At 38.3% G+C, this 17,207-nt stretch overlaps 1 protein-coding gene across 2 annotated transcripts in view; it reads right to left on the minus strand.

The window, feature by feature from the left end:
* Positions 1-15,875, minus strand: part of SULF1 (sulfatase 1) — a 173,670-nt gene extending 157,795 nt beyond the window's left edge. For both annotated transcript variants that reach the window (XM_012663176.1, XM_012663178.1), the window contains exon 1: positions 15,549-15,875. The gene's annotated coding sequence lies outside the window, so the exon portion shown is untranslated. The remainder of the gene's footprint in view (positions 1-15,548) is intronic.
* Positions 15,876-17,207: the final 1,332 nt, after the last annotated feature.

Raw genomic sequence — 17,207 nt, forward strand, 5'->3', positions numbered from 1 at the left:
TTAATGGTGGGGGGTCTGGAGTCCAGACTGCCCAGGTCCTCGTCCCACCTTGGCCCCTACAGGTCTGTAACACTGGTTAAGTTAGTCAAGCTCTCAGAGCCTGTTTTCCGTGTTCGTAAGATTGGGACCAGAAGAATTCTATGTCATAGAGAGGTGAAAAAAATAAAATGGAAAAAGGAAGGAAAACAACTGCAAAAGGGAAAGAAGGAAGTAAAAAAACCTAACCGGTAACAATGGAAAAAAAAACAAAGAAAACAAAAAAAACCTTCCCAATTTGGTTTGGAACTAAAAAAAAGTAATTTTCCAACAACAAAAAAAAGAACCCTAAAAAGTTTAAAAAAGGGCAATAAGAAGGGGAAAAAGCAATAAAAAGGCAAAAAGAAAAAATGGAAAAAAGAACCATTCTGGAATTTAGGATGTGGATATCTGTCTAGACTCTACCATTTAGTAGGCAACATTAATTGTACAAGTAACCTTCATGGTCTGTTTCTTAATCAGGTGTCCAATAATGCCTGTCCTATCTACTTCATCTGACATATTATGAAGATCAAATAAAATAAGCTTGGCAAAAATGATTTGTAATGGGCAATATGATGTATAAATAAAGGTTATTTTTAAGTCATGAGTTTTCTCTGAGCTATGGTATGGCTTATTGATGATTGATTGGCAAAAGGTGTGATTGTGATTTATAAATATGGTCTGCCTCGGTTTCCAGGACAACCCCCTCTCCTCCCCTGGATACCAAAATCAGCAGATGCTCAAGTCACTTATATACAATGGCATAGTATTTGTATATAACCTATGCACATTCTCCTGTATACTTTAAATTATATCCAGGTTATAAACACTTAATACAATGTAAATATTATGTAAATGGTTATTACACTGTACTTTTACAATTTGTACTATTTTTATTCTTATATTGTTATGTTTTGTTTTTTTCCTCCCAAATATTTTCAATCTGAGGTTGGTTGAACCCATAGATGTGCAACTGCAGATACAGAGGGCTGACTGTAATTTAAATGGAAAATTACTTTTGATTTACAGAAACAGATGACAGGTTTAGAGGAAGTTTGAAGAAATAGAAGACTTGGATTCTAGCTCTTTACTTTGCCTGTAATCTGTGAATGCAAATGATTTAACTCCCCTGGGTCTGTGTCTGTTGTTTTAAAAATTGTATTTGAAAATGATTTCAAACTTATGGAAAAGTTATAAGAATAGTAAAAAGAACACTTGCATACCAGTTGCCCAGATCCCTTTATCATTAACAATCTGCCCCAATTGTTTGCTTTATCAATTTCACACACAGAGAATGTATATATTCACCCCTTGAACTATTGAGAATAAACTGTGCACATCATGATCTTATACTGCTAAATATTAATATTTCAGTGTGTTATCGAAGAATGTGGCTCTGCTTCTAATTCTTTCAAGTGGGCATAAGTACTTAGTTATGTGACATAATCCATAAGGCTGCCAAAATCGGATGAAATGTTTAAAAGCACTTTGAAAAAGTATACATTGTTATATAAAATTAAAGGTTGTATATTTTATAAACTAAAGGAAAAATCAAATTACCTAAAACTTCAGAGGACTTACAAATTGCCATAGAGCACAAACTACGAAAGCCCATTGTCTATTTGCATAACAAGCTGAAGATTAGTGCCAAATTTGTCCCTGTGGTGAGAGAGAAGTAAAAGGTGCCCTCACCCTATGTGCCATACTTTTTGAGGCGTAGTCTTCCTGCAGAACCTTGCATCTTTTTTTGGTGCTCTTTTTCATTTTAACAACATGCCATTTTCCATGGTCTTTTTAGTGAAGGTTATGAGTATGTTGGAAAAAAGGTCCTAGAAACCGGAGAGCAGTTGCTGCTCAATGCAGAAGAGAGCTGTAAAGAGTTAGGAAGAACTCAGCTTTATTTTTGTGTCTTCCCTTTGAGTACTGAAAATGGCGCGCTTCATTTTCATATGAACCACACTGAGATACAGATAAGAATTAGGGAAGCGTTGTTTTACAGACGTGTTCAACATAAAGGCTTAGCTGAAAGTGGTATGAACAAAGTACTCTATGAACCAAAGAAATAACTCTTTATAGAATCCTTTCTCGGCATTCACTATTATAAGGTTTAGCTATACAAAAAATAGATAATTATTCTGCTACATAATCTTCACATTCTTAACAGAATTGATGCTTTCATCAGAAGTTGTAATACTGGTAAGCCTGATATTTTTATAATTCTAACCAGATTTGCAATTACATTTTCCAGTGGATTGAAATATGACCAATAACCTAAAAATATGAATGAAAATGCTCTTTTTCCTGTGACATATTTCTTTCATTGCTCTGAAAATTATAATGGCTTCTTTTTAGATACTTACGACAACAACAAAAAGGAAATCTAGAACATGTTTTAAAAACAAAACTATTTTTCAAAAAGTTGAAGCCACACTTGACACATTCTAAATTAATCTTTTTATTTTGTGTATTAAATTGCTATTCTTTATAGTGCAAAATGAAAGATATAAGTTAATGACTATGAAATGCTTTTATAATCCAATAGTGGTTTATTTTACTCCCCTTACAAATAAATCAGTTTTAAACATAAATTATATAGGTGCATAATTGTATATACACTCGTGTAATTTATTAGACTATGAAGAATACTGCTCTTATACTTCTCTTGGGAAAATTCCAGTACCCGAGGAAATATTTTAAATGTTTATTTCCTAGGAAGGGGATGTTACTGATGGACAGTTCAACTGTTCTAATGCAATAGATTTCCCTAACATTGACAAAATGTGATCTATTTGAAATTGCTTGAAGTATTGAGTAGTGAAGTAGGAATCAGAAGACACGTGCTCTAACATGAATTACTTCATTCACTAGATTCTTAGACTCAGGTAAATGGCGTACTGTCTCTCAGATTCAGTTTTCTGGTGTACAGAAATGGCAAACCTGCTTTGCTTACCCAAATATTGCAAGTTCCAATGATTGGGCTCAAGTGACAATGTTTTGAAGGACTTCTGGTTAATACTGACATCATCAACCTTGGGTAGTATTCTTGTGGCATAGGTTAAAAAATGCCTTTATAAAGAAGTTTCTCTGTCATAAAGCTACATACTTTCACAGATCATCCATAGCAACGGTGCTTGGTTATTTCCGTTAGAATAGATTTTCCACAAGGAATACATCTGAAAAATAAATGCTGCTTCTTGTTTTTGTTCCAGTCCCAACCATCCTTACAGTGCCTGATTATTCACTGTAGCACTCAGCGAAACAGTCCATGGTCAAAAAGAGAGGTGGGCTCAGCCCTTCACGTTGTCAGATCCTGATGTCAAATGGACACGTGAACTCACTTTAGTACGGGTAGAATTTCACTGACTTGCACTCTTTAAAAAGATAAAGCCTGTAGAACTCTGTCTGGTAGGAATGAGTTTTGTGATTTTAGGCAGGTCTCCCAGCAAAACCAGTCCTATGTTTCCTCCAATTTAAAATGAGGGATTCTGCTTAGATCATCTCTAAGGTCTACCTCTAACATTCTGTGTTTCTGTGATATTTTGCATCTTTCCTGGAAAATCCACCCCAAATTCTAAATTATTTAAGAAACAACAAATAAGATTTAGTAGCTTTGCCAGAATGTGTGGTAATTTCCTCTTTCTTCTAAGTGATTTAAAGCCCTTCACCTCACTTGCTAATTATCCTATAAATGAGAATGCCATTCCTAGACAAAGAATTTTTACAATCAAATCCCACTGCAAAAAAAAAACCCCAAAAACCCAATATAATTTACTATGGGTTGTCGGGGTGTTTTAATTTATGCTATGCAACAGATACGGCAGGTCTATCTATTTAGCACTATCCCTGAAATTCTGGTCTAGCTGTAATTTTACAGGTCCTTAAAAACAGAATTGTCACAATCTCCTCAGTTCAGCTCTCAAGAGAAATTAATTGATAACATAGAATCCTGAGTGGCCAGCATGTGAGTGACACTCAGCTATACAATTTCACATCTAATCAGGGAAGATGGGAATTCTAGTTGGCCTATTGTCTATTTGAATCTGTTTCTGGATGGAGTCCAGCTGGCTCAAATGCAGCCCTGGAGAGTGATGTGGGCAGAAGATGGAAAAAAATTTTGAACCAGAGAATCAGTGAGTGCCTGAGATAGTGTCTTGTCCAAAGAATGCCTAGTGTAGTTGTGGATTTGCTGCTGATAAGTTTCCTAAAATTTCTCAATGACTAAAATGGAATTTTCTATCTCGGCTGTCCTTGACCACTCTAACTGTGAAGGCCTGTAGCATGTACTGGACATACCACCTTGAAGGTAGGCTTGTTAGATGCAGAGGCTTACAACTCAACTTCTGTCTTAGTGTTTCTAATAATAGAGAGAAAGCAATTTAAAGAAATCTATGAAGAATAGCAATAAATGCCAAATTATATATAATCAAGAGCTAAAATTGTATGACAGGGCTTTAAAGTGAAAAGAGCACACACATGAGAGAGAAATTATTGATGGTTGGAAGAGCTCGAAAGAGAAAGTTCCATGGAGGCAATGGGGCTTGAGTCTTTGCTTTCAAGGATGGGTGGGATTTGGACATGCAGAACCAGGATGGGAAGCAGCCCCAGCCCAGAGAATGAGCAAATGCTTTGTAGCAGAAGTAAGAGATGTAAATTCAGGACATGTTGGACCACCTTAGTAAGAGCAGAAAGTGTTTAGGGGAAGTGGGATGGTTATAGTGGACAGGATTATGGAGGTCCTTAAAATCTGGTACTTTATTTAGATTGGAAATATTTAGACTGTGGAAAACTGGGAGATAGCTGTTTTAGAGTAGTGCAATGATCTGATGAAACTGTGCTAAAAGAAGATTAGTTTAACAGTGGTGTGTAAGATGAATGGAGAGTGTGGAACTCAATTTAGAAGCATGAGGTGATGCAAAACTGGATTAAATCCTACCCCAGCCCCCTTCCTCTCACCATCCTTTTTCGTTTCAAGGAGAATGCTTTACTTATTTAGGCTTGTCTTAAGGGAAGAGCAGAGTTTGCCAGAAAAGGAGGAAAGTAATGTAATCTAGACAGAGGGAATGGCACAACAAAGGCAAAACCACGATGGCATGCTGCTGAAAGGTTAACTAATTTGCTCAAAATCACACTATTAATAGTAGCCACATCCAGGAAGCCAGGTTTCCAATGCTTTTTCCACTGCACCACCCTGCCTCTTTTTCCTAGCTATAACAGTACTGCCATTATTCAGCAAATTTTATTTTATTGCTAGTAGTGTGCTTAAGTGTTTTCTAAGCCTTGAAAAGTTATCAAGGAAATAATAAATTAAATATACATTTTCATTTATTATTTTCCCAACATGAAATTTGATTTACCTAAAGCTAACCAGGCAGTCCAATGGGGTATCCTAAGCTTTCAAAGGAGTTAGGACAATGGCAGAAGCAATTGTAGGAACAACTGTAGGAATACCTCTAATTCCACTCTGACACTGCTGTAGTGGTTGACCAGAATGGTAGATCAATAGATAGTTATTTTTGCAGCACAATGGCTAATGAGAATAATAATTGCTAGCCATGAAGTTTTTCATATAGCGTATTTTTTCCTTGTCTTCTGTCCTCATTTTTGTGTCAAAAAAGTGCCCGTGACAGAACATGCTTTGACTGAATTGATATTCTTTTTTTGCACTCCTTATTCATTTTTCATTTCATACAATGACCACATTTCTCCAATTCAAGAAGTCTTTGTATATTCAAGACAGGTCTAGAAGCTTAACATGTTGAGTAGAATCCTGAATTAAAAACTGAATTTAGACAATCTGAAATTAAGAAGTTTAGAAATATCAGCTCGTGTTCCATTCTCCAATCTCCATACAAGGACAGTAGCCCATTGACCTAAGTGGGTACCAGATGAAGAGATCTAGTGTTAAGCTTGGCAGCTAAGCCCGACTTTTGTGCTTGCTGCAGATGATGTTTATTGATCTAACTGTGGCGCTTGTGTATTATATCTTTGGTTCATTTCACTGTATGCCTCAACAATTCAGTTGCTAGCCATTAATGGCTTCCAAATATAAACTGGCTCATGTCAATTAGTCCCTAATGCCTGGCAACCCTGAGTGAGAAATAGATTACAGGTGCTGATAGTTTCCCTGGCATCTCTCCCATAGGAACCAGGGAACATGGTTCAGAACGCTCAGTTGGGGAAAATAAAACAGGCCAAAGTCTTCATTAAAAACTTGAATGGAACCCAAGTCTCTTTTGAGGAACCAAAATGCTGTCAAGTCTCCACGGTCAATGCTATTCCCACAAATTTTTAGTAACAGGACAACATTTCAATTCCAAATCTTGCTAACTCAAGCTCTGTATCTGTCTGTATTCTTTCAATCCTGCTGCCTCCAATATATAATGAACAAGTTTGAAATAGCAAACACAGTCTTCTAATAAAACTATCCTTAATCCTGAAAACTGTCCATTGATGTAGTACAAGGACTTAACGAAAGAATGGCTCTCCTATCTTGAAGAGGAAATGACATGGTTGAAACAAATAAAATAAAATAAAAGGGCAAAGCAAGAAGGCATGGAAAGAAAAGCAGGGGGATGGGGAAACCTTTCCCAAACCTTAAAATTAAGAATGATTTGTCTTTGTAGTGAAGAAGGGAGTGTGTATATCATTTGTAAAATAAGTCATTCACACATTCTGTGAAAGGATGTCAATCAACCTCCCCCAGGGTAGAATCTGAAGGTTTATGAGCAGGGCAATTTAAATATTTCATCTCCTCTTGTCTCTAGACTCTCTTTAAGTTTTACGTCCTTCTCCACCAATATTCTCTTAGTTGAAATAAGAGAATTCTAGGTGTTTTGCAGAAGTAGTTTGTCGTTCTGACTTGAAAATTCATTACTTCCCCAAAGTTAGAAATACTAGATTGTTACTTGGCCACTCATTTTCTTAATCTGAGAAAAGATGCTTTTTATCTAAGGAATATGTTTTTTAAAAAAATCACAGTTGTATATTCTGTCTTATGTACATCAATAATCAGAAAATTAGATTTTATCAGTTTAAATTGTATTATTGAATATTTATGTACACATCTATTTACCTGTGTTTGTGTTATAAAGTCATCCCAAGTGTAGTCCCAAGTATATTCATTTCTTCACAGTGTTTCTTACACCCGTCTTTTCCTAATTCTCATTGCGTCATGGGAAGAGACAGCATTTTTTCTTTTTAATTATTTGGACTTGGGGAACCCTCCCAATTGTCTTGTTCTCTCTGGCATGCCCGCACTCTCTCTTTCTCTCTCTCTCTTGCTCTCTCACTGTCTGTCTTTCTTGATTTCTCCCCATTCCTAAAACACCTGCTGTTTAAACTTCCTAAGGCACCTGATGTGTGGAGACACTCTGGAATCCTGCCTGATTAGCCGAGGGGACGCGCTGACTACAGCCAAGGGCGCAGAGCAAGGGCAGGCAGGACCGTGACCTCGCTCCTCCGCCTCCTTCCTGGGCCCTCTTCTGTTCCTCTGCCACTCCTCTGCTTCCCTTCTCCTCCGCTCTTCTTCTCCTCTTTGCCTAAGCGCCTCTCTTCACTGTATTTCCAAAGTATGTCTATGCAAATCCTCAGATTAAAAAATATCATGTTTTTTTTTTTTTTTTAAATTTGAAAATGACATGCTCTGTTTATAGCCAAGCCTCAGCTGGAGCGGTTCCTTTTGCCACCTGGGGAAAAAATGCAGCTGTCTTCTGTGTGCTGGCTGTGTCTTACGCTGGATGTTAAGCATCTTATTTTATTACCTCATTTAATCTTTGTAACAACCCTTGGTGATAACCATAGCCCCATTTTACAAGGAAGGAAACTGAGTGAAAGGATGGGTAAATTGTTCGAGCCCGCACGGTTGGTAAATGATGGAGATGAATCCCCGCTCCGATTCACCTGCTTGGGGATGCCCAGCAAAGTCCCGCCCAGCTCAGGTTCTGCTCCTCCCACAGGGGCTCCGTGGACATCCCTGTATTTAACTAGTACTGATGACTGATACTGAACCACAACTTTGTATTACTACCGAAAAACTTTTTGTGTGCATGTCTTCCCCTCACAGCTAACCTAGATATTCCTTCAGAGCAAGGATGGTGTCCTATATTATTTTGTATTCCACTCTGCACCTAGGATAGAAATACACACACAGGAAGTTCTCAAGCGAGTAGGAGCTTTCTTACGTCTGTTCCTTTTGGCTCTAATTTTATTTAGAAGGCATATTATGGCTGTTCTTAGAACATCAACTCAACTGCTAGAAAATAAAGAGATTTAAGCTGTTTGATATTGAGTACATCCCCTAAACTTCCTTTACTAAATATGGATAATCATATATGAAAAAGAATATAACGGCCCATGTGAAGCCTCTAGGTGTCCCAAATAAAAAATATTACATAGCCTATGCTTCTATTCATACGCTGTATTCAGAACATCTTCCTTTCTCTTCCCAGCATGAGCTCTCAAGAAGAAAAAAAAGGAGAACATGTTTTGTAGGGGCCTCTATTTTCTGGGATGCACTTTTTATAAGATGAAGTTAAGAGCTGAAGTTTCAAGAATTTCTGGATGCACTCTAAAGCACATCTGTTTGCTAGGACATTCTATTTAAGAGAAGATTGATTATTGGCAGGTGAAGGTTGAGGGGGAGCTTTCAACTGGCAGGAAGTCTACTCAGAGGACATGTTATATTATAGAAAGGTGATTAGGGTGACAAGCTGTATTAGTGATATGAGTTTGAAGATAATAGCTACAGGTGCACACTTCTAAAGTGATACCAATAAATGCACACTCTGAATGCAATGAATCTTTTTTCGCCGTGACTCTGGTATAGCTAGTAACTTGTAATAGTCTAACCTGAAGTTTGAATTTATATTAACATAGCAGGTGTTGCTTGTGAGTTTTAAATGCCATACCACAAAATTGGACCATAAACAGAACTCTCTGTAATTCAGATTTCCATTTTGGTTATTAAGAATGTGCTAGTATTACTCACAAAAATGGGAAGACACTTAGAGCGGATAATATTTCGGCATCTTTCATCAAGAGAATATAGGAGGATTTTTCTGAGTCCTTGAAATAAACTTGCCTTAGATCTTCTTTGCAGTCTACGAAATGGAAAAAGTTGCATGTATTCGTAGCCCTATTTACAGATGGGAAAACCATACGGCAAAATAAAAGACTAGTTCAGGATTTCAGTTAATTGTAGCAACAGAACTAGTACCTAGCAACAGCAGTTTGTAGCTCAGCTGAAGATTTGGGTAATGCCAACAAAAGAATAGATTAAAACTAAAGAGAAACCAAGCGAAACTACATGACAGGAGATGAAAAGCAGAGTCAATTTCTTAGGAACAGACAATTCAATTATTATCGTTTTATATCGTGCTTTGATATGTGATAAGACAAATCCGAATTTTACAATGATACTCTCCTCTTACAAAAATGTCTAGGCTTGCTCATGAGTTATTGTCCAGACGAGCTGTAGAATATTTTTTATTTAACATTCCACAAGAGCCTTCTGGGCTCTTGCCAGTTCCCAAACTCCACTGCCACCACCAACCTTCTAGCTTTGTGTTAGAATTTGATTAGTATGACATGAAATTAGTAGATGAATCTTGAGAGACTCTACCTTTTACAATTAAGACTTCTCATCCAGAAATGCAGTATCTGCTCATTTATTCAGCACAGTGGTTTAACATCAACCTTCCCACCACAGTTAAACAGTGGCAGGTCCGAGTCCCTTAGATTCACATTTTAGAAAATGTGGAAATAGTTTCCTACAGGTTTGTACCTGTGTAGTAAAACAAAAACAAACAAACAAACAAAAAAAACAGTGTAAGAAAAGAGTTTATCTTTGAGGGTAAAGTCAAGAGCTACATTTTTTTTTTAATTAAAAAAAGTTTAGTACACGATTGGGCAGGAGTACATGGGCCATATATATAGAGGGCAACGAAGACTAGCCTAGCTGCTACAGCTAAAGAAGAGATCAACCAACGTGACTGTTAATGCTTCCCTTTGAAAATTCTATAGACAGTTTGTTAGGAAGGGATCTCCAGAAATACTGCCTTGCTCCTTGGCCTAAGGAGTTCCAATTTCTTTCCTCTTCCTAGTCTGCAGGTGCAGACCAGATGAACAGTGTTGGAAAGAATATCCTTTGATCTATCCCAAGATCCTGAAAAGTGGAACTGAATGACCGATGTCCAAGGACATATTTACTAAGTTGCATTCAGTGCCTTGTAAGAGAATTTCTCAGTCAGCTGCCCTTCTGGGGAAAAGGCAAACATAGAAGGTTCAATGTTCGATGGTAGGTGCAAAGTTTGGGAAGGGGCAAGAGGCTCAAGTGGATTGCTTTCAGCTTTTTTGTTAAATTTAGTTTGGAGGTAAAGGATGGCAAAGGTCCAAGCCTCTTGTTCTGTCTAAATGGGATCTTGTTCTCCCAATTACTTCTGGAAGTTTGACCTGACTCTCCACAGCATTTTGCCAAGTTATTATTTCTTTCTAAATAATGTGTCAGGAGGAAGGAAGAGGAGCACATGACCCTTGGCAAATCCAACTCCTTAATGGGGTCCATTGATTGGGTCCTTTGTTCCTCCACAGCACCGAGACCCAGTACCTGTTCTTTATCAGCCTTAATGCAGGACCCGAGCTCTGTTCCTCCCCACAACCTGCATTCAGCTGTCCCTGTTGTCCCTGTAGATCCATTAGCTCAGTTGCTCCAAATCCCTAAATGCCAAAAGCACCTCTCTCTCACCACCCCATCCTTCTGCCTTTGGTGGCAGAAGAAAATGCTAAAGAAAGACATACCATAAATAGATAGGATTGATGATTGACATGACTGAAATGAACACAGCCCTGTATCCTAGATCTGTATCTATATAAGCTCCTATCCCACTTCTCTCCCTCCCATTTACTAAACATCTAATACTGGACATGTCCTGAGCTAGGGGATTTATGTATTTTCTTTACAACATCCCCCAGCTAAGTATGCCTATCTCCATTTTAGGGAGGAAAGAGCTGAAACTCAGAATGGGTCAATCATCTCTCCAAGGCTGCTCCGCCAGTGAGAGGTGGTCCCTGGATTAGAACACAGGTCTCTTTGAGCCCAGAGCCTGTACTGTCCTACTCCGAAGCCAGTTTGGGATTTTATATGATAGAAGGGCATCCGATAGATATAATTTCTACCACAGCTATGGAATGCTGAACTCCATGGGGATTTTTTCATATAATATTCAAGCTTAACTTAGGGCAATCATTTTACATTCTTAGTGGCATTCTCCCTAAGGTTCCCCCAAATAAAACCAATTGAATTTCATCATTTTTTTTCATTTCCTGTTATGAGTGGAAAAAACTACTAGAGCCAGTGAGCCAGTTAATGGCTCTACAATGACGAATCTAGAGATGGGAAAGTGCCTTGGATGTTTGAATGTCCTGGTGAGTTTAGTGTCTTCTGTGGGGCACAAAAGTGGACCAGGCCAGTCCCTGCCACCCTCCCTGAGGACAGGGACTTGAGCAGTCAAGGTATAAAAAAGCAAATTATAAAACAGGATTAAAAAAATAAGGCAGTTGTGCTAAGTGCAATCCCTGGATAACTAATCATCATCATCAATGGAAGAAAAATATTGCTGAAAGAGGCGGTGGTCAGGGGAGGCTTCCCAGAGGAGGCGGAACTTGCACTATAACTGTGAAGAATGGGAATATAGAGGTGACAGGGACGGACTACGTGGGGCATTCTACGCACAGGCTTATGGATGTCAAACCAGGGGGAACTGTGCACATGATGACAAACTCATTTTACCGACAAGGGAGAAACTAGAATGGGTGGGACTGAGAAGAGACTAGGAGGTGGGGACATGGAGCTGGCCTCGGTAGCTGGAGGGAAGGGTAGACATCTGATGTAGGGACCTGGTGGGAAGATATGCTGGGAAGTTGGCGCCAAATAACAGGGGGCCAGCACGTCAGACTGAGAAGTTTGAACTTCATTTTGTGGGTGATGAGAGTCCATGTGTCAATTCTCAGACGTGAAGTGCTTTGATGAAAGTGATGTTTTAGGCAGCTCAATCTGCAAGTGGGGGACAGAAGAGGGAAACAGAGGCAAGTAGACCATTTAGGAGGTGGTTACAATGAGCCATGTGCGAGATAATCATTGTGCTGGGACAGTAGCTGTGGGCCAGATGTGGGAGACATTTTAAAGGAAGAACTCAAAGAATTTGATGATAGATTCGCTAAAGTGGAGAGAGGAATATTAGAGAGAAAAAAAAGCCAACAGGCTAATTCACTTCCTCCCTGGCATACTGAGATAGAGTCAAAAATATTTTAAATGGGAAACATATTTCAGGACAAATTTTCTTCCATAAAATATCTTCTTTCAAAATTTTTTTCTTGGATCTAACCTAAATTAAAGGCGAATTTATCATATAAGCATGAGGTTAATTTCATACATGAGCCCTTTTTTTCCCAAAAGTCAATAATAATGATAAAAATAAGAATCTATTTAGAATGAGCTTTTAAAAATTTTAATCCCCTTAAATTTACTTCATGCTCTCCACACAAAAATACTACACAGGGAAAAAAGAACCAGATGTCCTGACCTGGCACATCGGTTGACCTCGTCCCTGTGGCAATGGTTGGGGAAATGTCAGTACTATATATAGCTTAGTATCAGAAATCCTGCTTTACAAATTGTAAAAGAATAAACCCATTTTAAAGCCAAAATGCAAAAGAACTGAACTCCTATCCATTCCTATATGGATACATAATTAGAAATGGAATTGAGAAGTGTCCCAATTGTGCAACTTGTCTCTACTATTACAATGGAAATGGCCACAACAATCTGCCTAAAGTCACATAAATTTTCTTAGAAGGAAACAGAGAAGTAGAACTCTTTTAGTTCCTTGATGAGGTCCCCACTCATAAGTGACTACAGGTTTAGATAATACCTGGACTAATGTATTTTAGGATTCCACACTACCACAAAAATGAATTTTGTAACTTTCATGAATCCAGCTTTCAGATCACATTTCGCCTCTAATATTTGTCCCCTTAATTCATACCTAGCTAGGAGAATGAATGTATCAACAGTGCAAATCTACACTATGTGAGTGATGGACACACTTATAAGTTTGACTCAAAATCTACAAAACTAATTCATGTAACCAAAACGTTTCTACCCCCATAATATTCTGGGAAAAAAAGCAGTGCAAATGGAGATCCCCCAGCCCCAGTCACTTTTCGCTTCCCTGGGAGGAGAGGTCCAGAGTGCTCAAACAGTTTCACAGCTGTTCCAATACTGATGGGAACTTCATGTGTGTTACCAGCACAAGTGCTGTCAGGAAGAAACCAAATGTCAAACTGAGGTATGTAGAAGTCACCATAAATATGTCTCTGAATGTTTACCATCTGGAACAGTAAGATTTAGATTTTGATAAGAAACTGGGATTGCCCTGTGGGCACTGTCTTTTAAGCAAGTAACTTCATATTACCCTGTTATGGGGACGAAAACACAACTTTGCCTTTTCAAGGTGTGAATTTATTATTTCTCAACCTTTCTTTTCTTGTTTCCGTCTTGTGTGCAATTGATTTTGGGGGCGAGGGAAGAAATTCTCCCATATCGTCAAAATCTTGTACAGGCGGAGGCCCTGTGATCGGTCTGCAACATCAGGGGCATAGGCTGGTAGGGCTCCTGTCACTAAAGAAGCACCTTGCCTTTGTTAGAATGCCATCCCGCCCATCTCAGGAGGAAATTCAACCTGTAGGGAGGCACTTTACTTTCTCCTGAAATATTTCTGTGATAGTGAAAAATGGCATTGGTAGTTAGCACCATTCTAATCCTGATACAACACGAGATATTAGTTTGCCTTTCTGTCTCTATTTTTTTAAACCCCAGTTCCATTGTAAAGCCAAAATGGAATGACTGGAATTCCAAAAGACTTCAGCTTATGAACTTAGTCCTATTTTGGTTATGTAATATTGGGAATCAGATAATACCCAGTCGGAATAACTGCCTGATTATTTACGAGGATATTTTCTTCCTAAAGGAGATTTTTGAGACTATAACCAGGGAACATTCTGAATAGCAACTAAACACCAGGAGAAAATATTGTTTTAATCTTAACTTTTTGAAAAAGAGGATCTTTAAAAAATCAATTGTGTGGTTGCAAAAATCTATATAATGCAACTCAAAACCTAATTTTACAGGCATCTTTATGCAGTCGAATACCAAAATCACTAGCCATAAATCCTGTTATTCAACCTACTAAACAGCTCCTATTTCAAAACAGCTTATATACAGTGTTATTCACAGAGTCTCTCACCTGCAAAGGGTGAGGACAGTGTTGGGTTTCTCTACTAAATGTGAAAGGCCAGCAGGAGTAAGAATTCCTGCACACCACAGGTATATGAACGTTGGTATAGGAGGGCAAGTCTGTTAAGGTGATATTGACTCACCTATCTTGCTAAAAAATTTGAAAAATGAAAATTTTATGTTTTGATCCCTGTGAAAATAGGGCATCAATTTGAAAGGTCTTTTTTATACTACAGGTTAAACATAGTATATCAACCCTCTTGTTATATTCAGTTCAGTTTAATTTTGGTGGGTGCTTTTGGCAAAGGGGTTAACGGCTACTCACATACATGATGACAACTCATTTTATGTTACTCAGGCACCAGATGACCATTAGTTTCCAATGACTAGTTTATAATTAAAACCTTTTTTGTTTGTTTGTTTATAACCAAACCTGAAAATCTATTTACATTTAATTAACACTTCAGATAGCCTGTTTAAAACCTATAAATGTCGTGCCTCTTAATGATCCATTACAGAGATGCTACTTTAGTTTTCCATGACTTGTAAAACTTTCACAAACAGATCTGCAAATGAATTACCTCCATCTGCTTCCCCTGCAGCTGCAAGAGGGCTATGTTAAAGAGTGTTTTCCTCCTTCCTCTTTCTTTGCTTTTCTTCCAGCTCTAAGCATTTTTGTTTTAAAGCCGACCTATCGGCTACTCCGGGGATAGCCCCTTCTCTCAAGGAGTTTCCAAACTTTACAGTCAAAAATCTCCGAGAATTTTTTTAAAAAAACACTTAGCTCCCTCATAAATCGGACAAAAATTTACCTTGCACAAATCTGTTAAGAAAGCATTTTCATCTCTGCCAGCAACTCAGTAAAATGCAACAGTTTGAAAGTGAATTCCAATTTTGAAAGCTAAAATCAATGCTTTGTTGGCCTTATCTACCCTTTATGAGCAATTTATATATCCTGTTTTGAGTATATAACAGGGATAGTAAAGGGTACAAACACAGCTCTGAAAGACATTTTCTTAGCTACACCTTCAAAAGCAAAGCATGAGGAGTGTTAGTTCTACAAAGACAGCCAAGCATCAAGTTATGTTCACTGTCATCTGTCAGCCGTACAATAGCAGCATTGATAGGACAGCATCAACTGGCTTTGACAAGTGTGCTGTGCTAGCATTCCATTCAAAACTATGCTGAGAGAGAGAGAGACAGGGAGAGAGAGAGAAGCATTCAATGTCTTTTACTTTACCTGAAAAAAAACCTGCTTTTCTTGTGGCTGCTGGAAATGAATTCCTCCTCTTCCTCCAACAGCAAAGTAGTTCTATTGCCTGCAACTCTCACTTGGAGAAGACCACACAGCTCCAGCAAAGCAGCCTTCCTTCTCTTAATCCCCACTCGAATGTGATGACACACACTAACCCCAACCATCTGTTGAAACACGTCCTCAAGCACTCAGCACAGTGGTGTGTCAAGACAAGCTGCCCAATCCAATTGCTGGGGCTGGGTGTCTCTTACGGATTGGAGGCTGAGGGCAGGAATGAAACTGGAGGTCTGAGAACTCCCAGTCAAGTAACCTGAGATTTTCGGAGAGAAAGGACTGCTATAAAAAGAGAAGTGGGAGGTGCTACCGGGAAGGTGGAGAGAATGAATTATTCTGGTGGCCAGTTGTGCGTTACTTTTCACAACTCCTTGTGCTCTCCCCGGGACGATGGGGACCCTCAGTAGGATGCATAGAAACACTAAAAATCTTTTACTGCTAATCTATTGAGGGCAATCTTCTCAGCAAGACACTTCCCTCCTCCCCCCCATAGGAGATAAAAGATTCATCTTCACATGCTGCTAAAGTGTTAATGTAGGAGTCGTTTGCACTGAAATGTGACATCTACATTTTGAAATCTAAACTCCTACCTTCCTTTGATTAGATCGTGGCTGCCTCCAACATTCCTGGGAGGGAAAGGCGGTGTGTAGGGGGGTTGGGGGGGAGACCCAGCTAAGAGCAGAAACTTCTCTGTTCCCACATACAGCTCTTCACTGTTTGCTACAGGCTGAAGTTGAGAAATAGTCAATGAAAATCATTTTCGTTTCTACTCATGTAAAATAGCACACGCTCCCATAGAGAAAGGTGGCTTTTTAAATCACTTGCTGCTTTCACAGACATCTCTTTGTAAAAGCACTTGGTATCAGAGGGCTGCACTCTGTCATTGATTATTTTTATTGGCTTCTAGTTAATTGCACTTATAATGTCCATATAGCTCAAACAGCTCATTAACAATTTTGCTTTGAAATGTTTTCAATTTTTGGTCATTTCAATACCTCATTCTTATGTGCTTTTTTGTCCCTAGCTCCAAACTCTTTTATAAAACTAATTACCTTGATAGCAGTCTGAACCAGAAAATGCCTATATTTGTTACAGTACTTTAAGAAGGTATCTGGAAATCAATTAATTGCTACAAATCTCACCATTTCAATAAATTTCATCAGGTGAGTAAGGAATTTTGATAATCTGAAAGAGAAAATAGGAATTTTAAATATTACCAACTCCCGGACAGTGTCTGTGGCAAGCCTACCTTTTAAGTATTGCACCTTTTGAATTTCTTTGAACTGGGAGGGGGATTGCTTAAACACACACACACACACACAAACACACACACACACACACACACACACACACACTCTTAAATTTGCCTAAAGCATTAAAACTTAGATTATAAATAGAGATCTAATGCTTGGAGTGCCAGTATCACAAAGATAATTATTTCAATATATAGCAACATCGACTTGACTAGCTTGTATTTTTCAGATTTTTATGTGATATTATATTAAGATACTTAAAAACTATTCCTGGTGCAATATTCTGAAGCACAGGATCAGAGAAATATAATTTTCCTGCAGTGAATTTTGCCTATAA

Source organism: Propithecus coquereli, unplaced genomic scaffold (assembly GCF_000956105.1).
Source record: "Propithecus coquereli isolate 6110/MARCELLA unplaced genomic scaffold, Pcoq_1.0 Scaffold8, whole genome shotgun sequence".
Classification (NCBI taxonomy): domain Eukaryota; kingdom Metazoa; phylum Chordata; class Mammalia; order Primates; family Indriidae; genus Propithecus; species Propithecus coquereli.